At 41.4% G+C, this 22,500-nt stretch overlaps 1 pseudogene; it reads left to right on the forward strand.

Moving 5' to 3' along the window:
* LOC145418075 (KRAB domain-containing protein 2-like) overlaps positions 1–22,500 on the forward strand; it is a 121,448-nt pseudogene that overhangs the window by 98,654 nt on the left and 294 nt on the right.

The following is a 22,500-nucleotide window of genomic DNA, read 5'->3' on the forward strand; positions in this document are numbered from 1 at the left end:
AGAGAGAGAGAGAGAGAGAGAGAGAGAGAGAGAAGAATCATGAACATGTCCATCTGTCTCCCACATTTCTCATTTACATAAATTATCTGAGAGAGAGAGAGAGAGAGAGAGAGAGAGAGAGAGAGAGAGAGAGAGAGAGGTTCCCGATTATAAAGGAAGTTCAAAGGATTCTGTAAGGAGGGATTTATCGTTCTTTCTGTATTTTGTAAGAGGCTTTTTGTAATCGCTTTAACCGTTTCTTATAATTTCGAGAGGTTACATAAAATGTCGACGGAATATATCAAAGTTTGAGGAACTATATGATATTTCGATTGATTACATGATATTTCGATTGATTACATGAAATTTCGAGGGATTACATGAAATTTTGAGGCATTACATGATATTTCGAAGGATTACATGACATTTCGATTGATTACATGAAATTTCGAGGGATTACATGATATTTCGAGGGATTACAGATATTTCGACGGATTACATAGACTCGACAGACTGCATGAAATGTTTTTAGATTTTAGATTTTTTGCATTACATACATGAGTTATAGAGGGATTGCAAAAGCCATCCATTACATGGTATTTTAAGGGATTACATGATCATTTTAGGGATTACAAATTTTTTATGGATTATATACATGAAATTTTTGCTTCTGTGGTCATTTTTGTCACAGACTATATCAGAAATTTAATTCAATTTTATCTCTGGCATGGACTTGCTATTTTTTCTTTTTTGTTAACTTTATCATGACCTAATATTGTCATCTCTCCGTCTAGAATGCTGAGATGTAGCGATAGATCAGCGCTAGTATATGGTGTTAGTCACGAAGAAGTGCTGGAAAGGGTGTAGAGATACAGTATTTATCTACCACTGAGCTGCACAAAATAAGCTGCAGGAGGACGAACATCTGGGCCACGTCAAGGTGAAAGGTGTATGCAGTGTGCCAGCCCCGTTCATACATCCATCATTGTTATATGTATGGACTGTATCTAGCTATCAGTGTATCTATGAATCTGTCTATCCGTATCTGTCTAGCGATTTGTTTGCCTGTCTGTCAATTTCTGTATCTATCTGTTTACCTGTCTGTCTGTCTGTCTGTTGTCTTGCTATTTGTATCTGTCTGTATCTCTATCCTTATCTATCTATCTTATCTATCAGGCTGTCTGTGTATGTCTATCTATCTTTGCATATCTGTTCATCTATCTGTGTATCTGTCGATCTGTCTATCTATCTATCTATCTGTGTTCAATCTATTTGTAGCCAATCATTAATCTCTTTTGACTGGCGGGGTATTTTTCATTTTTGCTACCACGGGATGAAGAGGAGAGATACATGAGAGAAAGAGCAAACCCATGGCTCTGCAGCCTTCATAGCACCACTTCGTGACTAGCATCGTACCGTACCGCCAGTCTATGGTTAAAATTCAAGAATCAAACTTTCTAAGGGTAATTTTAGGCCAGGTTAAGGTGAATAAGTTAGAGTTGATTTTTTTGGCCTGATGGGAAATATCTTGTGACATATCTTAGAAGTTATTTATATTTCTGAATTGGAAGGTAGGGAGAGTGAGGGAATTTATGGCGTTATATTGGTACTCCGAATCTACTGTGATTGTCTCTCTATCTCTGTGTGTCTGTCTCTCTCTTTCTGTCTGTCTATCTCGCTGTCTACTGTATGTTTGATTGTCTGTCTGCCTGCCTGTCTGTCTGTCTGTCTGTCTGTTTCTCTCTCTCTCATGGGAAGGGTTAAGCACGTTCTCCATTAACCTGGTAACAAGGATTCTCTCTCTCTCTCTCTCTCTCTCTCTCTCTCTCTCTCTCTCTCTCACACACACACACACACACACACACATACACATAACGAATATATATATATATATATATATATATATATATATATATATATATATATATATATATATATATATATATATATATATATATATATATCCTAAATATAGGTCCAAAATTTAAATGTGAAATTTTTATTGACTTTGCTAATGCTCTCATTCCTATTGATATAGAAACTATGTATGCAAATTTTAAGAAATATTGGAAAATATTTAGAGGTTGCACAGATTGCACTCCTTCTCATTTTACTCCATTTCAGAACAGAAATAGTTGTATAATATACAGAAAGTTTTCCTTTTATCTTCATTTATAGATACAAAAAATAAAACTAAAATTAAAACAAGTTGAAACTTAACTTTATGTCATGTTAACTACATTAATTGAACTTGTAATAAGCAATGCCTTCTATTGTCCGCTTGCTGAGGGCAATTCTGTGTTGCTTGACAATCTTAAACAGGAACTATCGCTGCTCTTCATCCTTAACTGTCTCATTGAACTTCTTTATTAGGGCGATGCCTCTTTCTGCAGTGTCATTTACGACTTTAAGGCCATTGATGAAATCTCTGACCTCAACAGTACAGTACTCGTCCACGTTGCTAACCCCGAGCAATGCAAATAAGGTCTTTGTACGACAGGTAACGAAGTCACTCAGACGTTTCTCTTGCATGACTAAGATTTTTCCATCTAATCGTTTCAATTCTTTCTTCAGTTCCGGCCTATCCAGATTTTTTAACATTGGTTCCTTCTCTGCCAGAGTTATACGTTCATTAAGAAAAGCCAAGCCAACATTTGTTTCGGAGAGATACCAAAGGTGTTTCATAGCACTTTCCTTGATGTCTTCATCCGGGTAACTGTTCAGAAGTTGAATCATGTCCAAGTCATTCTTTGGTGTCCATCGACTCACAGTTGCTTCAGACCAAAACCGGATATATACGAGGCAGACAAAGTACGCTACGTTTCGTATTCCCTCTGATTCTCTAGTGGGTCCAGTAGTTCCTAGAATAAGACTATTTTCAGTGCATATATGGCCTTTGCCATCCACCTCGCTTGATGGAGAGCTCCTGGAGCCCTGAATCTGAATTCATTTTCAGACCAGCCCCCAAGAAAGCGGAGGGAAAGCTGTGAAAATTCCTTGTAATCTTCTCTTGGATGACTAGCGTCATTTAAGACATTTTGAAGGCAGTCAACCAATTTTACACGTTGGTCTTCTAGAAACCCTTGGATAGGTTCTTCTTCGTCCAGCATGGTCGTATATGACTTCTTATCCACTGAGTTCCAATGTTTTTGGAACTTTCAAAAGACCTGGATCTCTGGACCACTTGGTGGCGGACGGCATAACACTCTTCGAAGACACTCTTCAGAATCAGGTCATGGGTGTGATGGCGACATGGCAGCCACAACAGAGTTCGTCCGACTTCCTCCTCTATCCTCTTACACGCTCCTTAAATCAGTCCTGTATTTGACAGTGTAATGTCAAACGAAAGACCAATGACACGGTCACGTATACCAAATTTATCTAACTCTCGAATGACAGCTAGAGCCATTTGCTCACCAATGCTATCCTGGGCAACAGGCACTCCAAGCAGATGCTCAAAATCTTGCCCAGTTACAAGAATAGCAACTCGATCTTCTAGTGTTCCGAAATTCCCAGCAACAGCTGCTGGCAACAGTTTGCTGTCCCATTTTACGACCAAGTGAGGGGAATCTTTGAATAATGTTTCTTCTATCTTTTTAGCCATTTGTTTCCCGGTTCTTCGTCCGAGCTCAGTGAACAGTAGATGGAGATATGGAATGTGTGAAACGTCATGGCCGAGGCTTTTAGCAGTTGCAATGAAAGAATTACTTGCCTGTCGATTAGAAAGTTGCTCTCGATTCATGTAGCCGTGGGTGTAGAATAAAGAGCTTTCAAGCGTCTATGTGATACTTTCTTTGGTGAACTGGGTGGAGCAATTTGATCTTGCTCATCCCTTGAAGTGGAGTTTGAAGATGAAGTTTCCAGAACCACTGTCTTGGTCATTTCGAGATGCTTTTTAACCTGGCTCTTCTTTTGAGCTTCAATCCTTGATTTCTTTTCATGCCTTCTTTTCAGAGTTGTTGCATGTACCTGGTCAATACCACGCATTGATGAACTTGTCCTATCTTCTCGTTGTAAAGAAAGGAAAATCTTATCTTCTTGCTGTACACCCGGGGATTAATCCGCGTTATACTCTCGCTCACCACTTCGAAATACTAAATGTGAGACAAGTGGCAACGGAGCAGTAGCCAACATTCATCTATTTGGTAACTGTGTGAGAAGGATGAGGACGGAAGGAGGGGTAAGAACTATCAGCTCCCCCAGCCTTCCTCCTCCCTTAACCTCTCCCCTTCCACACAGTGAAACCACACATTTGAGTGTCGTGCAACTGCTTCACTAGTGGTTGTCTCATGCATAAAGGTCCAAGCTGGTAGGCAGGTGTATAAGGCGGAACTTTCCCCGGCTGTACGTTCTTCATTTTCATCACGTCTTGCTGAGCGATATCAAACAGTTCCTCAAGATCACCTTTCCAAACCTGCCGTTTCCTAACTGTTGTCTCCGTATTTTTTGAGTTCTCTTTGTCAAGGTTTTGGTATTCTTTGTACATCTTTCTAGTATTAGTTCTGATATTCTCCACCGTCATTACAGGGATATTTGCTTTCTTCCAATCTTCCTGGAGCTTGATGCTAATAGATCTTGCAGCGACTGAGAGTGTCTCCTTCATCTCTATGTGATGGTACGTGAAGACTAACAACACCTGTTCTCTAACTGGAAGTCGAGTCCCCATAAATTCGCCACTCGGCATCTTTTCCAACAACCATATTCGTTTTCTAGTTTCCATCTTTGCCAACTGAAAAAGAGAAAAGACAAATTAGTGCTAAGTACAAATGTAGGCAAACTTCATATTTTGTTAATTAAATATTCTGTAATTACTATTTAACAGAGACAGGTCGCAGTAACCATTTTATATCAAAGTTTAGAAAAAATATATTTCAGAAGCAAAAGAAAAGTACCCGAAGTTCATATGCTTGATACAACTAACACGTGCTTACAGTCAGGAAACAGACGCAACAATGACGCCATGTCACCACAGCGAGCGCCATACAAAACTTATAAAAGTGTGCAACCTCTAAATATTATTATTTTTCCCTTAAATTTAGCATACGGGTCATTTACATGAAAAGAACCAAAGGGGAAGAACAAAGTGACACGCAAATAGAAACTTCGGAAAATTTTAACATCCTAATATATATATATATATAAAGAGAGAGAGAGAGAGAGAGAGAGAGAGAGAGAGAGAGAGAGAGAGAGAGTCTGTACGTTAGTAGTGGCTTAACTTGGTAAATATAATGTTGGTTAGAAACGGAGGGAGATGGAGAGGAGAGAATGGAAAGAGGAGAGAATGAGAGAGTGGAGAGAGAGCGAGGATGAGGAAGGAGAGAAAGATGGAGCAGTGGCGTATCCAGGATTTTTGCCAGGGGGGGAAAACACTTGGAATATTTCTCCAAAATATCTGTCACCACACTGGCGTGAGTGTCCCGAACACACACACTTTCCCACGTTCGTGATATATATATTTTTTCTATTTACCTTTGCGGTTTTATATTTCTTTCTCTCTCTCTCTCTCTCTCTCTCTCTCTCTCTCTCTCTCTTTTTCTCTCCACTTTGCACATATGTGTAAATTAAAATGCACTGCCGCACTCATCCGCAGTCTGGTATTCTGTTTTGTACTGCTGCTGTGGCGGTAGCTAATGGAAATTCTGTTTTCCATTACTTACTCTTTTAGTTTGATTCTCATTGGCTCAAGCATCAGGGGTGGTGCATGACTGACCCAAGTAAATACATCTGCTGGGATTAACCTCTCTTAATCCTTGACTCATGTGACCACTCGACCTGCCCCGCTCAGCAGGGAATGATTTTCATATCACCTGAACTGTACTGTACTGTATAGAAAGAATTTTTCCATTAAGGAAAGAAAAGAAAATCGGAGTAAAGCTATTCATCCTGAAAATTTTCATCTAGAAAAGTGTGTGGGGGGGGGAGACAAAAGATACTCTGTCCCCCAGGCTCATAAAAAGTGCTGGGAACACGTCCCCCTGTCCCCCACCCTAACGAGGACCATGGCACACATATGTATATCTGTTTACCTTCTAAAATGTAGTCTGAGGTGATCGAAATGGCTTCATGTCGTCTTCAAAAATTCTTCTTGTTTCAGTTGTTTGTAACAATAATTGTGCAGTGTTTGCTTGCAACTGGCTACAGGGTGATTGGATCTGGCTGAGGGGACAGGAAAGCCCTTTTTACACCTCATCAGGATTCAAGTGCAAAACAATATTAGAGCTCTAATATTAACCACACAATCTAAGGTGATAGGGGAAATTATTAAGATATAACTGGTCATTTTTTCTCAAGGGTTTTATAATATTTAGTCTAGCTTTCACCACCACTTGGTGGTGGTCAGAATCAGTGTCCAAACGAAATGGAGAAATATAAGAAGGGAAGGACAGGAGGAAGTAGCTTATACAAGGAGGGTGGAAAGGTTACAAGAGGATGAAAAAAGGGCAGAATATAAGAGGGAAGTCGAGGAGAGACTGGGGAAATATGGACTGGAGCAGATGGGGGATGTGGAAGGTGTGTGCAAGATATTCACAGAAGAAATCTGTGCAGCATGTGAAGTGGTGTGTGGGGTGAAGAGAAGACGAAAGGGGTGCCAGGTACAGCATGGTGGAATGAAGAGGTGAGAGAGGCTGTGGCACAAAAGAAGAAAGCATATAATGAGTGAATGAGAAACAGGGGCGTGGAAGAAGTTGAGAGGCGGAAGAAAGAGTTGGATGTAGAGAGGAAGAGAGAGGTGAAAAGATTAGTAAGCGAGAGTAAGAAAAGAGTGGATGTGGAACTTGGAAGAAATTTGAGTGTAAAGTGGAGGGAATGTAAGAAAACGTTCTGGTAAGAGGTAAAGAGAGTTAGACAGGGTATCAAACAAGTTAGTTGCGGAGTGAAAGATAAAAATGGAAGATTACTAGTGGAGAAGGGAGAAAAAGTGAGTAGATGGAGAGAACACTTTATCGAACTGTTGAACATAGAGAATGAAAGTAATGTGAGTATTAGTGGGTGGGGAATGGCCGGGAGACGGAGGGATACGAGAAGAGAGGAAGAAATCAGTAGGATGGATGTTGTGGAAGCAATGAAGAAAGTAAAAATAGGGAAAGCCCCAGGAATTGTTGAAGTGTGTGGTGAAATGCTGAAGCATGGGGGAGAGATGGTAGTAAAATGGATGTGGAAGATGTGCAGATTGGCCTGGGAGGCGGAGGATTGGAAGTCAGGTATAATTATTCCCCTGTACAGAGGAAATGGGGATAAAGAAGTATGTGGTAATCATAGAGGCATTTGTCTTCTTAGTGTAACAGGAAAAGTATATGGTAGGATACTTATTGACAGAGTTTGGGAAATAACAAAGGAATTAGGTGGAAAAGAACAGGAAGGTTTTAGGAAGGAAAAAGGTTGCGTGGTTCAGATATTCATTCTTAGATCTTTAGTGGAAAAGTTTTTAGAAAAGGGAAAGAAGTTGTATGCGGCCTTCATGGATTTGGAAAGCATATGACAGGGTGGATAGACAAGGACTGTGGAAAGTATTAAGAATTAATGGAGTAGATGGGAAGTTGTTGAATGCTGTGAAGAGCATGTATGAGGGTGCTAAGGCTGCAGTGCGTGTGGATAGTGAACTGAGTGAATTTTTCTAATTGAAGGTTGGATTGAAACAGGGATATGTCATGTCTCCATGGTTGTTCAATCTGTATATGGATGAGGTTATAAAAGAGATATAACGTAAGGCAGTGGATGTTGTAGCGGCAGTTTCGAAACTCCCTGTACTCTTGTTTGCAGATGATACTATGTTGTTAGGTGAAGACGAAGGGGAGCTGCAAGGCTCGGTGGATGAGTTTGGGAGAGAATGTAAGAAACGGTATCTAAAGGTGAATGTAGGGAAGAGTAAAGTTATGGTCTTGGAGAGCGGTGAAGTCAGTGAATGTACAGTCAGGCTGGATGAGGAGGAAATGGAAAATGTGAGTGCGTGTAAGTACTTGGGTAGTGCGATGAGTAAGGATGGAGGTTTGGAGGGTGAAGTGCTTGAAAGGGTACAACAAGGAAGAAAGGTTGTTGGTTCCTTGAAAGCAGTGATAAGAAACAGGGAAGAGGGCATGGAGGTGAAAAAGTTACTAACTGACAGTACTGTGATACCAACACTAACGTATGGAAATGAAGCTTGGACGTTGTTGGAGGGACAAAAGTCAAGAGTGAGAGATGTGGAAATGAGTTATTTGAGAGGAGCATGTGGAGTCACATGGAGAGACAGATTGACAAATGAGGAAGTGAAGGATCGTTGCGGTGTGGAGGTGGATGTGATAGGAAGCGTTAGGAGAAACACATTAAGGTGGTTTGGCATGTGGAGAGGATGGATAATGAGAGACTAACGAGGAGTGTGTATATGAATGAGGTGGAGGGGGCAGAGGGAGGGGGAGGTCAAGGATGAGGAGAGATGGAGTGGAGAGGTACATGAGAGAGGGGGGTGTGAGCTGGGAGTATGGAAGTGAGATGGTGGGGGACAGGGTGACATGGAGGCGTTTTGTTTGTGGCCACCTCTTACGGGATTAAGGCGTTGGCAGTAGATAGATAGACAGACTTTCAGTTTCAAAGGAAATAATTGTTCCCATATAAATATTTTTGGAAACATAATACAGTTTAATATACAAGTGGTAAAATTAGGAAAACTGTATTGTCATACAAGAACTATGCCAAAAATCCCTTTCAGCATTTCCCCAAAATTTTCCCAGGGGGGACAAATTACCCCCCCTGCCCCCCCAGTGGCTACGTGTATGAGATGGAGGAGGAAGGAGAGAGATGGATTAGGCAGGGAAGAAGAGAGAGAGAGAGAGAGAGAGAGAGAGAGTCGGTAAGTAGTGGTATAAACTTAGACAATATAGTGCTGGTTATAAGGCGAGAGGGGAGGCAGAGATGGAGAGAATGAAGAGATCGGGAGAGATGGAAGAGGGAATAGAAGAAGAGGGAGAGAATGGAGAGGGAGATGAGGATAGAAAGAAGAGAGGAAAGGGAGAGAAAAGACGACATTGGGAGAGGAGAGACAGAGAGGGAGGTGGAGGAAAAAGAGATAGAAGGAGAGAGAGCGAGAGCGAGGAGGGAGAGAACTGATAGGTACGGAGGAGGGAGAAGAGAACATTGAAAGTGATAGAACGGGGATAGAGGGAGAAAAGGGAGAGGGGAAAAGGAAAAGAAGACGAAGGGAAGGAATGGAGGAGAGAGAAAAAATAAGAGAAGCAGACAAGGAGAAAAGAACAGGATAGACGGAAAGAGGTAAGAAAGGAAGAGCAGACAAAAGGGGAGGGAGAAAGAAAGCAAAGAGAAGAGAAGGAGAAGGGAAAGAAGAATACGAAAGAAGGGTGGAAAGAGGACAATATGCAAAAGACAGGAGTAGAAAAGGGAGAGAGAGAACTGGAGAGAAAAGAGTGAAAACAGAATGTCAGAAAGAAAGGAAAATAAGAAAAGTATGAAATAAAGGAGAGAATGAAAGAGACAGGGAAGAAGGCAGAGGGAGAAAAAGGAAAAATGTTAAGGAAGAGAAGATGAAAATAGAAGAAAAGGGGAAATGTGGAAAAGAAGGAAGTAAGGAGGATGTGGATAAGAGAGGAGGAAGGAAAGAGAAAATTCAAGAGGGAGGGAAGGAGAGAAGATGAGGTAAGAGGAGATAGGTAAGATGGACATATTGATGATTTAATAGAGGGATGAAGATAGATGGATATAGATAGGCAGATTGGTAGATTAATTCAGTAGTAGATAGACAGGTACGTAATTAGATAGATACGTAAGTGGATAGTAGGGTAGATTTTTTTTTTTTTTTTATGCGAGGAAGAAGGAACCAAGGGCCGCGAGCCAGCAATGATTCTTCCTTCCAAGAGAAAAACAAAATACAAGAGAGAGCCAAATTCAAGATCCGATCATTTCGAGATGCCTGGACACACTGCGTTTGAAAGGAGATCATAAGAAGCAGGAAATACAAACAGAGGGAGACTTCCAGAGTTGGCCTGTTGCATAAATGAAGGACCGGGAATAACGGTTAACTCTTGCATTAGAGAGTTGGACAGAAAAGGGATGAGAGTTTGCTGCTAGACGGGTGCTACGCGCCCGTCGTAGAGGTGGAGGTATGCATGCAGACAGTTCAGAGGAGCAGTGACCATTAAAGTAGAGATAGAAAAGAGATAAAGATGAACCAGTGCAACGAAGAGACAGAGGTTGTAGGGAGTCAGTAAGAGGAGGAGAGTTAATCAGACAAAAAGCCTTTGACTCCACTCTATTGAGAAGAGCTGTATGTGGGGAGCATCCTCACACATGAAAGTTGTACTCCAAACAGGGGCAGATAAAACCCCTGTATAGAGTCAACAATATTTCAGGGGTAAAGAAGGAACGGAGTCGGCCTAGCACAACTAATTTCTTGGAAGCAGATTTTACAAGAGATGTAATATGATCTTTCCAAGATAAGTCCCAAGTAAATGAAACCCCAAGCATGTTCAAGGATGATGCAGAATTAAGCTAAATATTGTTAAACATTAGTGGGTATACCTGTGGAAGATTTTGTCGGGTTGATAGGCGTAAAAACTAAGTCTTTGATGCATTAAAAACAACCAGATTATTTTTACCCCAGTCAGAGATACGAGCCAACTCAAAAATTAGGTGTGCCATAGCCTCATCCCTTGATTGTTGAAGTAACTGCTGAGATGGACGTTGCGGGAACCGAATGGAAAGATGAAAGGTGGAGTCATCAGCATAAGAGTGGATAGGGTTAGATTTACAGCTTAGAAGGTCATTGATGAATAAAAGGAAGAGGTTGGTGATAGGACAGAGCCCTGAGGAACACCACTGTTAATAGATCTAGGAGAAGAACGATAGCCGTCTACAACAGCGGCTATAGAACGACCAGAAAGGAAGCTGGAGATGTAGGCACAGATAGAAGGATAGATACCGTAAAAGGACAATTTGGAAATTAAAGATTTATTCCAGACTCGATCGAAAGCCTTTGAGATGTCAAATGCAATGGCAAAGTTTTCGCCAAAGTCCCGAAAGGAGGATGACAAGGAGTCTGAAAGGTAGGTGAGAAGATCGCCATTGGAGCGTTCCTGACGGAACCCATACTGACGATCAGAAAGAAGGTTGTGACGGGAAAGATGCTTTTAAATTTTTCTATTAAGAATTGTCTCGAAAACTTTTGAGATACAGGATGTTAAAGCAACTGGACGATAGTTAGAGGGTTGGGAACGGTCACCCTTCTTTGGGACTGGCTGAATGAGAGCAAACTTCCAGCAAGAAGGAAAGGTACAAGTTGATAGACAAAGGCGAAAGAGTATTCCTAGGCAGGGTGTAAGCACAGAAGCACAGTTCTCGAGAACAATAGGAGGGACTCCATCAGGCCCATATGCCTTATCAGTATTGAGGCCAGCAATGGCAGAAAATACATCAGCTGAAGAAATTTTAATGTCAGCCATGAGGAAGTCAGAGGGGGAAAGTGATGGCTTCAATAATAGAATTACCTCACTCGTTATAATGAAAAAAAGAGATTGCGTGGTATTTGGTTCAGAGAGAGAGAGAGAGAGAGAGAGAGAGAGAGAGAGAGAGGGAGAGAGAGAAGGGGGCAGGATTGATGAGTGCTCTGGAAATAAAATTCAACGTGTCTGTTATGTTCCTCTATAATGCTCTCTCTCTCTCTCTCTCTCGTTCCACCTTCATGGCCATTTTTGTTTTTTGTTTCATTCTCCACAGTTTTACTTATTCTTTTGCACCTCTTAGATTATACATTGATGCTCCCCACCATTATCATTATCACCACCACTATCACCACTACCACCACCACCACTTTCACCACTCCCACCACAAATCACCACCTCCACCACTATCATCATCATCGTCAGCCTTTTTCCCACTAATACCCGTCTATACATTTTAACTTCCATCTCTTCATTTTCAGAACACATCATCACTCCCGTCACACTGGCGGCGGTGGTGGAAAGTGCTCCCTTATTCTCTGTACAATACTTGCTATTATTTTACACTTAGTTTTAGTATGATATTCTCTCACTGTCAGTTTACATTTATTCTTAGTATTATCTCTCTCTCTCTCTCTCTCTCTCTCTCTCTCTCTCTCTCTCTCTCTCTCTCTCTCTCAGGATTCCCCGTTTTTCTTTTTTTTATTTTTTTTCTCTCTCTCTTTCAACTCTACTGCCAATGTTTGTTCATGGATTTAGTTCTCTCTCTCACTTAATTATTCCATCAACGGTGCAGTGTTTTTTTTTAATCGTTTTTTTCAGCAGCTTTTTTGAGGCATATTTTTTGCTGTTGTATATATACGCTGTTGATTTTTTGGGTTAGTTTTAGTACTTACTCCGTCTTTCTCTCTCTCTCTCTCTCTCTAAATCTATTTAGACCTATCTCTGTCTGTATATTTCTATATACAGTATGAATATGTCTGTCCATCTGTCTGTGTTGGTCTGCCTCTTGTCAATCTACCTACCTGTTTGTAAACATCTGTCTGTCGATCTATCTATCTGTCTCTCCCAGTGTTAGTTCGTCTCCCCATAACAAGAGAAAGCTTACTGAACACAGCTGAATACAGTATACGAAGAAGGATAAAAAAAATAGATAAAGACGGGAAAAGAAAAGAATAAGAAGGTTTTGGTAGGTTTAGGGAGTGGGAGCCATCTTCTTTGCCGTCTTTTTTTAATTTCATGTGTAGTGTCATTTTTGTCGTATCTCATTATTATCAAAACTGTAAACACTAATAGGCTACATCCGACTGGTGCTTCTTAACTTACTAGACCGCCTGGCGTTCATTTTTGATATGGTTACCACCCAACTTTGTGAATGGTTTGCTGGTCTACCCGAAACAATTTGACTTGTTACTCTGTGTAGACTCAAGGTAATAGTACATGGTGTTGTCCCCTTGTAACACCGTTTATTTCATATAAATGAGTCTGTCTGTCTGTCTGTCTGTCTGTCTGTCTGTCTCTGTCTCTGTCTCTGTCTCTGTCTCTCTCTCTCTCTCTCTCTCTCTCTCTCTCTCTCTCTCTCTGTATGTATGAATGTATGTATGTCTATGTGTGTGTATGTATGTATGAATGAATGAATGAATGTGTGTGTGTGTGTGTGTGTGTGTGTGTGTGTGTGTGTGTGTGTGTGTGTGTGTGTGTGTGTGTGTGTGTGTGTGTGTGTTTACATGTCAGTATTGCCCCTTCTCTACACTAAATATATTTTCCTTTCCTCCTCCTCGTGTCTATATTTCCTCCATAATCTCTCACTCCTCTGTGTCCGTCCTCCATCACTCCTTCCCTCTCCCTTCTCCATCACGGTTAACTCTTGTACAAAGTCTCCCATGCTCATTGCTTGCCTTATTCCCTCCTCCTTCCATCCTTCCATTTTACTCCTTTCCTTCCCTCCGTCCTTCTCTCTTTCCTTTCCTCTTTCCTTCCTTCCATCCTTCCCTCCCTTCGTCCACCCTTCCTTCCTTCCCTCCGTCCACCCTTCCTTCTTTCCTTCCTTCCCTCCGTCCACCCTTCCTTCTTTCCTCCGTCCACCCTTCCTTCTTTCCTTCCTTCCCTCCGTCCACCCTTCCTTCTTTCCTTCCTTCCTTCCTTCCTTCCGTCCTTCCTTCCTTCCTTCCCTCGGTCCCTCTTTCAATCAGTTCTTCCTCTCTCCCTTCCTTCCTTCCTTCCTTTCTTCTTTCTTTCCTTCCTTTCTTCCTTCCTCTGTCCTTCCTTAATGCCTTCTTTCCTTCCTTCCTTTATGCTTAGTCCCCTCACTTCTCTCTCTCTCTCTCTCTCTAGTTGGTGGGGAATAAAGTACAGGAATAAAAGAAAATATTGAGGCTTAACCGCAAATTCCAGACCATTTTTTTTTTTTAGGTTAAAGGCAAAGTAGAAATATATTAAGGCGTGGCTGACAAGGATAGCACCTAAACATTGTCCTTGAATATGACACGGAAGCCGTTCTATGTATAATCAAGATGCCTTATTAATATTTCTTCATCAGTAACGAGAGAAAGATGAACATGGTTGAGAAATTAATGGAGAAGAGTACTAAGACAGAAAGAGAGAGAGAGAGAGAGAGAGAGAGAGAGAGACAGACAGACAGACAGAGAGAGACAGAGACAGAAAGAGAAAGAGAGATGAACAAAACACACAGAAGAAGTAAAAGTTAAAACAGACCAGGAGTTAGTACAAGAAAATAATGGACAAGAGGAAAGGTAAAGATAAGACGATAAAGAAGGAGAATGTAGAAAGAGAAAGAAGGCAAGACGGAAATGGGAACAAGGGGACAAGGAAGAGAGAGAGAGAGAGAGAGAGAGAGAGAGAGCACAAATGTCGGGGTGTATAACTAAGGGAAGTGGAACTGACTCACTCTCTCTCTCTCTCTCTCTCTCTCTCTCAGGTTATGGTGTTTCTTTTAATATCGACACAGTCTTCCTCAGTAACACATACGAGGACATTGAGGTGTGATGGGCAGAATAAATCGCCAAGGGAGAGGTATTACATCTCCAGTGGCACTTATAATGCAAGAAAGACCCTCAGAACGTAACGCCCGCCCCGTAAAATTTATCTAATCGCTCGTCCGCGCAAGCAGTGTGCGTCTGTGGTTTTGAGTATCATTGTGAAAAAATTCCGGAAAAGTAATGAAAAAATGTTTGAAAAGTGAAAAAAAAAGTTACTGGAAAAGTAGTGGGAAAATGCTGGAAAAGTGATGGAAATATTGCTGGAAAAGTAGTGAAAAAAAAAAAATGCTGGAAAAGCGGTAAAAATCTGCTCTTAAAGTAGTGATAAATTGTTGGAAAAGTGATAATGAAAATTGCTGGAAAATTGGTGCAATACGCTGGAAACGTAGCGGGAAAATGCCGGAAAAGTGGTGATATGATGCTAGAAAAGTGGTTAACAAATGCTGGAATAGTAGAGAAAAAATGCTGGATGCTTCGAAACTGAGGAGATATGTGTTCGAACTAGACAGGGGCGAAGTGGTACTATGGAGGTGTCATAAAGTTGAATATCTGACCCTTCCTTGTGACCTTGACCTTTGACCCGTTGCTCTCAGAATCCAACTATTTTATCCCTACCTCACCCTTATACCACACACTAAGTTTGGTTAAAATTGATTCACTAGTGTTTACTTGACCTCACCCTATGACATTCACCTTTGGTTTATTATTCCAAAAATATAATAACGTCTTCCGAGGCTAACAGTAAACCCGACCACCAAGTTGCATCAAAATCGAATGAAATCTGAGTTAAAGGTTAAACCATGGACCTTCCCTGAGATCTTAATCCCTGACAGATTTTTCTCAGGATTAAATCACCTCACCCATTCCTGTCCCTCAACCGTTTCACCAAGTTTGGTTAATATTAGATAAAAAACTTGTGTTGATTCCATGCATAACCTATGACCATTTCACTCCAGACTTAATGACCTGTTCCTCTGATGGTTCTCATTAACAATGTCTTAATTAGATACAATTACATTCAATAATTATCCCATAATATTGCTAACAGACAAACAACCAACACTAAACACTTAATCTCCCCCCCCCCTCCCCGTTCTTTTGCTCGCGGGTGTAATAAACTACCCACCCGTATTATCTCGAATCCTATAAAAAAAAATATAGTACTACTCAACGCTGGTGAGGGACGCCTTCTCGCGGTGATGCTGATGTGACCGGCCAATGGAGGTGCCTGGTTTTACATTCGTCCCTCAACCCCCATCCTATCCCCCAAAAGGAGCATGGTGGTCTCCAGAAGATGGATAGCTTCATTTTGTAGTCCACTTGGTTTACGTTTAATGAACCTGGGGCTACATCATCATCGTCATCATCATCATCATCATCATCAACAACAACAACAACAACAACAACAATAACAGCATTAACAACATTATCATTATCATCATCATTATCAAAACCGCCACCACAACAACAACATCAGCAAATACTGAAGTTAACTTTACACTAGAAGCTCCTCCTTCCTTTTTTTTGTTCAGTTAACCCTGCAATGCACGTCAACAATGCAATACAGCCTCTATTTTCTATTGGTATTTCGGCTCGGCTATTGTTATGGTTACTATTTCCATTTCGGCACGGGAATTTCTCGACCCTTTACCCTCATCATCCCCTTTCCTGCTCTTTTCATTAAGTTCTAGTGCAGTATAGGAGGAGAATGAGAGAGAGAGAGAGAGAGAGAGAGAGAGAGAGAGAGAGTTTGGGTATGAGAAGGAAAATGTGTATGTAGGCCTCTTTGTGTGTGTGTGTGTGTGTGTGTGTGTGTGTTATAACCTCATATACATATTCGTACTGACACCAAACAGTTTTATCACTTTGACTCACGTGGCTCATTGTCAAATGATTACATTCGTGTGGCGTGTATGTTTCCCCTTCCAGCAAATGCCATTTTGGTGTAACACAAAAAGAAAAGTGTTATGCTTATGGCATAACTATTACTCAACCATGTTATGTATAAAAAGTATGCCTTTAAAAACCTGTAGGGTTGGGGTTATATCCCCTTTTACTGCCTTGACTTTGTTGCAGTGGTTTATGGCGCACTGCCATCTGTGTGTCTTCGTCTATCTATCTATCTATCTATAGCCCGACGCCCTAATCCCGTAAAGGGTGGCCGCAGACAAAACGCCTCCAAGTCACTCTGTCACCCACCATTTGACTCCCCTCCCCCCAACTCACCCCCCCCCTCCCTCATATACCTCTCAACTCCATCCCTCCACCTCATCCTCGGTCTACCCCTCCCTCTCCCTCCCTCCACCTCACCTACATACACCCTCTTAGTCAGTCTTTCATTCTCCATTCTCTCCACATGTCCAAACCACCTCAGTGTATTTCTCCTAATCTTTTCAACCACATCCACATCTACCCCACAACGTTCCTTCACTTCTTCATTCGTCAACCTGTCCCTCCACGTCACTCCACATGCTCCTCTCAAGTAACTCATTTCCACTGCTCTCACTCTTGACTTGTTCTCCTCTTGCAAGGTCCACGCCTCGCTTCCATACGTTAGGGTAGGGATCACAATACCATCATGCAGTGACTTCTTAACTTCCATACTCACCTCCCTATTTCTCATCACTGCTTTCAGTGTACCAACAACCTTTCTTCCCTGCTGTACCCTTTCATGTACTTCATCCCCCAAAGTTCCATCCTTACTCATCACACTACCCAAGTACTTGAATGCACTCACATTCTCCATATCCTCACCATCCAACCTCACTGCACACTCTGTGACTTCATTCCTCTCAAACACCATAACTTTACTTTTGTTTACATTAACTTTCAGCTTCCTCCTCCTACATTGTATAAAATGTGTTTTTATACTTGTAATGCTACTGTTGTTCTGATCACGAGAGGATTATTCAGCATAGGAAAGAACCCCTTCCCCTAACTTTTCTCGCACGTAATGAAAAGGTCACAAGTGTACATGATGTGGCACTCAGAGAGTGCATCATCCGCCCCAACAAACTGATCTAAGGGACGAATGTTTGACTGCCCCGTGACCCAGGCCTTTGACCTATTGCTCACTTGGGTGATCCTCGATCCATCCACCAAATTTGATCCAAATTATTTCAAAATTTTTTAGTTATTTGATCACACACACACACACACAAACACACACACACACACACACACACACACACACACACACACACACACACACACGCACACGCACACGCACACGCACGTCTATCAAACCAAACACAGCTAAATAAACCTCTTGTTATTTGCACCTTTACTCACCAATGAAACAACAGTGCCCAATTTTTTACTCCGCCTTCGGTATGTTGTTGCAAACTCCCCTCATGCAACAAAAAATATAAAAGAAAGAAAAAGAAAGAAAAAAACGAAAAAATGCATTTTGTCTGTCCTGAAGTCGAATCGAGTTATTTTTGTCCTTTTTCCGAAGGGATTTTCACTGTGATATCCTAAGCGAGGCTGTTTTATTATTGGTTTGATCGAAATACCTTTTCTACCATAATTTATGTGCTGTAGAGGGACGCCTTCACGTGGTGGCACCCATATGACCGGGCGGATGAGCTGTCTAGTTATACAACTCTTCCATAATAATTTGTGTGTTGCAGAGGGACGCCTTCACGTGGTGGCACCAATATGACAGGGAGGAGGAGCTGCCTGGTTATGAAAATTTTGGTCAGTCCCTTTCTTATACCCCGAAAGGAGTTTGGTGGACTGTACAGTAGGGGAGAATGTCAGCCTTCAGTCCACCGGGTTCACGTTCAAGATGAAATGGGGCGTAATTACTATTGCTAATAACATTTACCTACCCTAATTACCTAAAATAAATTAGAGTTGTATTCTAATTAGCTTCAGAGGCGTCGTAGCACCTCTTCGATTGCAATCTATTTTCCATACACCACTTTCTTAGCGATTTATTTTACATACACCTCTTCCTTAGCGATTTATTTGGCATACACCTCTTCCTTAGCGATTTATTTTGCATACACCTCTTCTTTAGTGATATACCTGGAACCACTGTCTGACTCTCTTCTTCATTTCTGCATCATTCGCGGCCTTTCCTGTAACTTTCGGTCTGTTGAGCACCACCTCTCCTTCTTTAAACCTCATCTTTTTCTAACTGAGACTCAGCTGTCTGAGGCAACTGACAGCAGACCCTTTTCTGTATCCTCCTACTTTCTCTATACTCATTTCAAAGCCAAAGGAAGCTGTTGTGTATATATACGCAACAACTTATCTTGCTCTCATGTTCCGGAACTCGATACTTCTGAATTCTCTACTCTCTGGCTTCGGCTTTCCTGTCATTCTCTGACTAAATATATCTGTGCTGTTTACTTATCTCCTAACTCTACTGACTATCAAAAATTCTTTGACTATCTTACTTCTACGATGGAACACATTCTATCCATTTCTCCTTTCTCTGAAATCTCCATTCTAGGAGATTTCAATGTTCACCACCACCTTTGGCTCTCCTCTCCTTTCACTGATCCACCTGGTGAACAAGCCTACACCTTTTCTATCCTTAATGACCTAGAGCAGCTTGTACAGCACCCTACCCGTATCCCTGACTGCCTTGGAGAGAGCTCCAACATACTTGACCTCTTCCTTACAACTAATCCTTCTGCTTACACTGTTAATCATTTCTCTCCGTTGGGCTACTCTGATGAAACCTCATCACCTTAACCTGTCCTATCGCTCCGGTACAGCCTGCGGACCCTCCAAAGAAACGTCGTCTGAGGCACTTTGGAGCTGAGGATTGGGAGGCCCTCAGGCAGTACTTCTTTGATTTTCCCTGGAATGATTATTGCTTCCATGGCCGTGAGCCATCTGGGTGTGCCTTGCGCATTACGGAGGTTATTCTCACGGGCATGGAAGCATACATTCCTTTCTCATATCCTTTGACTATTGCACGAAAGCCTTGCTTTAATCACGCTTGTTCTAATGCTGTCCGCAACAAGAAGAGGGCCTATAAAAGGCACCGGAGCCAACCCACCCCTGAATCACATCTTTTATACGTTTCTGCCCAGAATCGTGCTAAGTCTGTTCTTCGATCTGCTAAAAATAATTTCATCCGTACTAAATGCTCTCAACTCTCTAACTCGAATTCTTCCCGCTCCTTTAGGCACCTTGCTAAAAACCTTCCTGACAACTTTACCTCATCATCCTTCCCTCCTTTTTTCTACTCTTATGGCTATGTAGCTATTTCTTCTACTGATAAAGCAGATTTCTTCGCTCAGACTTTCTTCTCCAATTCCACCTTTGACGATTCCGGTGCTGTTCCTTCATCACTTCCCCCCTCTGACTTCCTTTTGGCTGACATTAAAATTTCTTCAGCTGATGTATTTTCTGTCATCACAGGCCTCAGTACTAATAAGGCATATGGGCCTAATTGAGACTCTCCTGTTGTTCTGAAGAACTGTGCTTCTGTGCTTACACCCTGCCTAGGCAAACTCTTTCACCTTTGTCCATCAACTTGTACCTTTCCTTCTTGCTGGAAGTTTGCTCTCATTCAGCCAGTCCCAAAGAAGGGTGACCATTCCCAACCCTCTAACTATCGCCCAATTGCTTTAACATCCTGTATCTCAAAAGTTTTTGAGTCTGTTCTTAATAGAAAAAATTTCAAGCATCTTTCCCATCACAACCTTCTTTCTGATCGTCAGTATGGGTTCAGTCAGGGACGCTCCACAGCCTATCTTCTGACCTACCTTTCAGACTCCTGGTCATCCTCCTTTTGGGACTTTGACGAAAGCTTTGTCATTGCATTTGATATCTCAAAGGCTTTCGATCGAGTCTGGCATAAATCTTTAATTTCCAAACTGCCCTCTTAAGGTTTCTATGCTTCTATCTGTGCCTTCATATCTAGCTTCCTTTCTGGTCGTTCTATAGCCGCTGTTGTAGACGGCCATCGTTCTTCTCCTAGATCTATTAACAGTGGTGTTCCTCAGGGCTCTGTCGTATCACCAGTTCTCTTCCTTTTATTCATCAATGACCTTCTAAGCTGTACATCTAACCCTATCCACTCATACGCTGATGACTCCACCCTTCACCTTTCCATTCGATTCCCGCAACGTCCATCTCAGCAGTTAATTCAACAAACAAGGGATGAGGCGATGGCACACCTAATGTTTGACTTTGCTCGTATCTCTGACTGGGGTAAAAATAATCTGGTTGTTTTTAATGCATCAAAGACTCAGTTTTTGCACCTATCAACCCGACAAAATCTTCCACAGGTATACCCACTAATGTTTAATAATATTCAGCTTAATCCTGCATCATCCTTGAACATGCTTGGGGTTTCATTTACTTGGGACTTATCTTGGAAAGATCATATTACATCTTTGTAAAATCTGTTTCCAAGAGATTGTGTGTGCTACGCCAACTCCGTTCCTTCTTTACCCCTGCACAATTGTTGACTCTATACAGGGGTTTTATCCGCCCCTGTGTGGAGTACAACTCTCATGTGTGGGGAGGCTCCCCACATACAGCTCTTCTCAATCGGGTGGAGTCAAAGGCTTTTCGCCTCATTAACTCTCCTCCTCTTACTGATTCCCTTCAACCTCTGTCTCTCACCGCACTGTTGCATCTTTATCTCTTTTCTATCGCTTCTTCAATGGTCGCTGCTCCTCTGAACTGTCTGCATGCATTCTTCCATCTCTACGACGGGCGAGTAGCACCCGTCTAGCAGCAAACTCTCATATCTTTTCGGTCCAACTGTCCAGTGCAAGAGTTAACCATTATTCCCAGTCCTTCATTTATGCAACAGGTCAACTCTGGAACTGTCTTCCTCTGTCTGTATTTCCTGCTTCCTATGATCTCCAGTCTTTCAAACGCAGTGTGTCCAGGCATCTCGAAATGATCGGATCTTGATTTGGCTCTCTTTTGTATTTTGTTTTTCTCTTGGAAGGAATATATATATAAATATATATATATATATATATATATATATATATATATATATATATTGTGTGTGAGTTTTTACGCCAGTATATATATATATATATATATATATATATATATATATATATATATATATATATATATATATATATATATATATACATATATATATATATATATATATATATATGTATATAGTGTGAGAGTTTTACGCCAGGTACCCTCTTTTTTTGGATAAGGGCTAAGGCGTTGCCCCTGGATAGAGGACTTTGGTTTGGAGCGTGTAGCATTTTATGACCGGATGCCCTTCCTGATGTCTACCAATGACCCTTGGGTGGATTCGATCCTCCGACCCTTCGGTCAGAGCGGAGCGCTCTAACCCACTGAGCCACTGCTGATATATATATATATATATATATATATATATATATATATATATATATATATATATATATATATATATATATATATGTTACGGTCATTTTGCGAAATTGGGCATTTTGCAAAATGCCCGGCCATTATGCAAAAAGACCAAATCCGTGGTCAATTTGCAAAATGACCTAAATATCTGGTCATTTTGCAAAAAGACCAAGGTTTTGGTCTTTTTACAAAATCACCAGTATTATCGTTGGTCAGTTTGCAAAATGTCCAAACAGCAAGCAGCTAGGCTGAGGAAAACAAAGCATTAAATACTTCGAGTTTATTGTCTAGAAATGAATACGAACAAATCCTGATTCGTTTGAGTGAACTTAAACGTCCTAACATGAAAAAGACGCAGAAGGACTATCGGTTGTTACGAAAATATGAAAGTCTTGAGGTCATAGTTGAAAGTATCACCGTTCAGAAACTGCAGAAAAAGGGAACTCACCTTAGATTCGTATGCGCTGAAGATGTGTTCGATGTGATCGATGCTGTTCATCGTGCAAGTGGGCATTGAGGTAGAACTGTTGTGTTCAAGGAAACAAGTGAAAAATATGCCAATATTTCAAAATCCCAAATACAGTTGTATTTACAGTTGTGTGAGGAGTGTCAGCTGAAAAAAACCACTGTACGCAAGTCTGTGATTGTCAAGCCAATTGTCTCAAACAGCATGAACTCACGAGCTCAGGTTAGTAAACAAGCACTGGTTAAGGCCGTATTTGTTAGGAAAGAATAATGTTGTATTTCCGCACATC

This window comes from Coenobita brevimanus, chromosome 112 (genome assembly GCF_032717465.1).
Source record: "Coenobita brevimanus isolate Jiangsu-jjx chromosome 112, ASM3271746v2, whole genome shotgun sequence".
Taxonomy (NCBI): domain Eukaryota; kingdom Metazoa; phylum Arthropoda; class Malacostraca; order Decapoda; family Coenobitidae; genus Coenobita; species Coenobita brevimanus.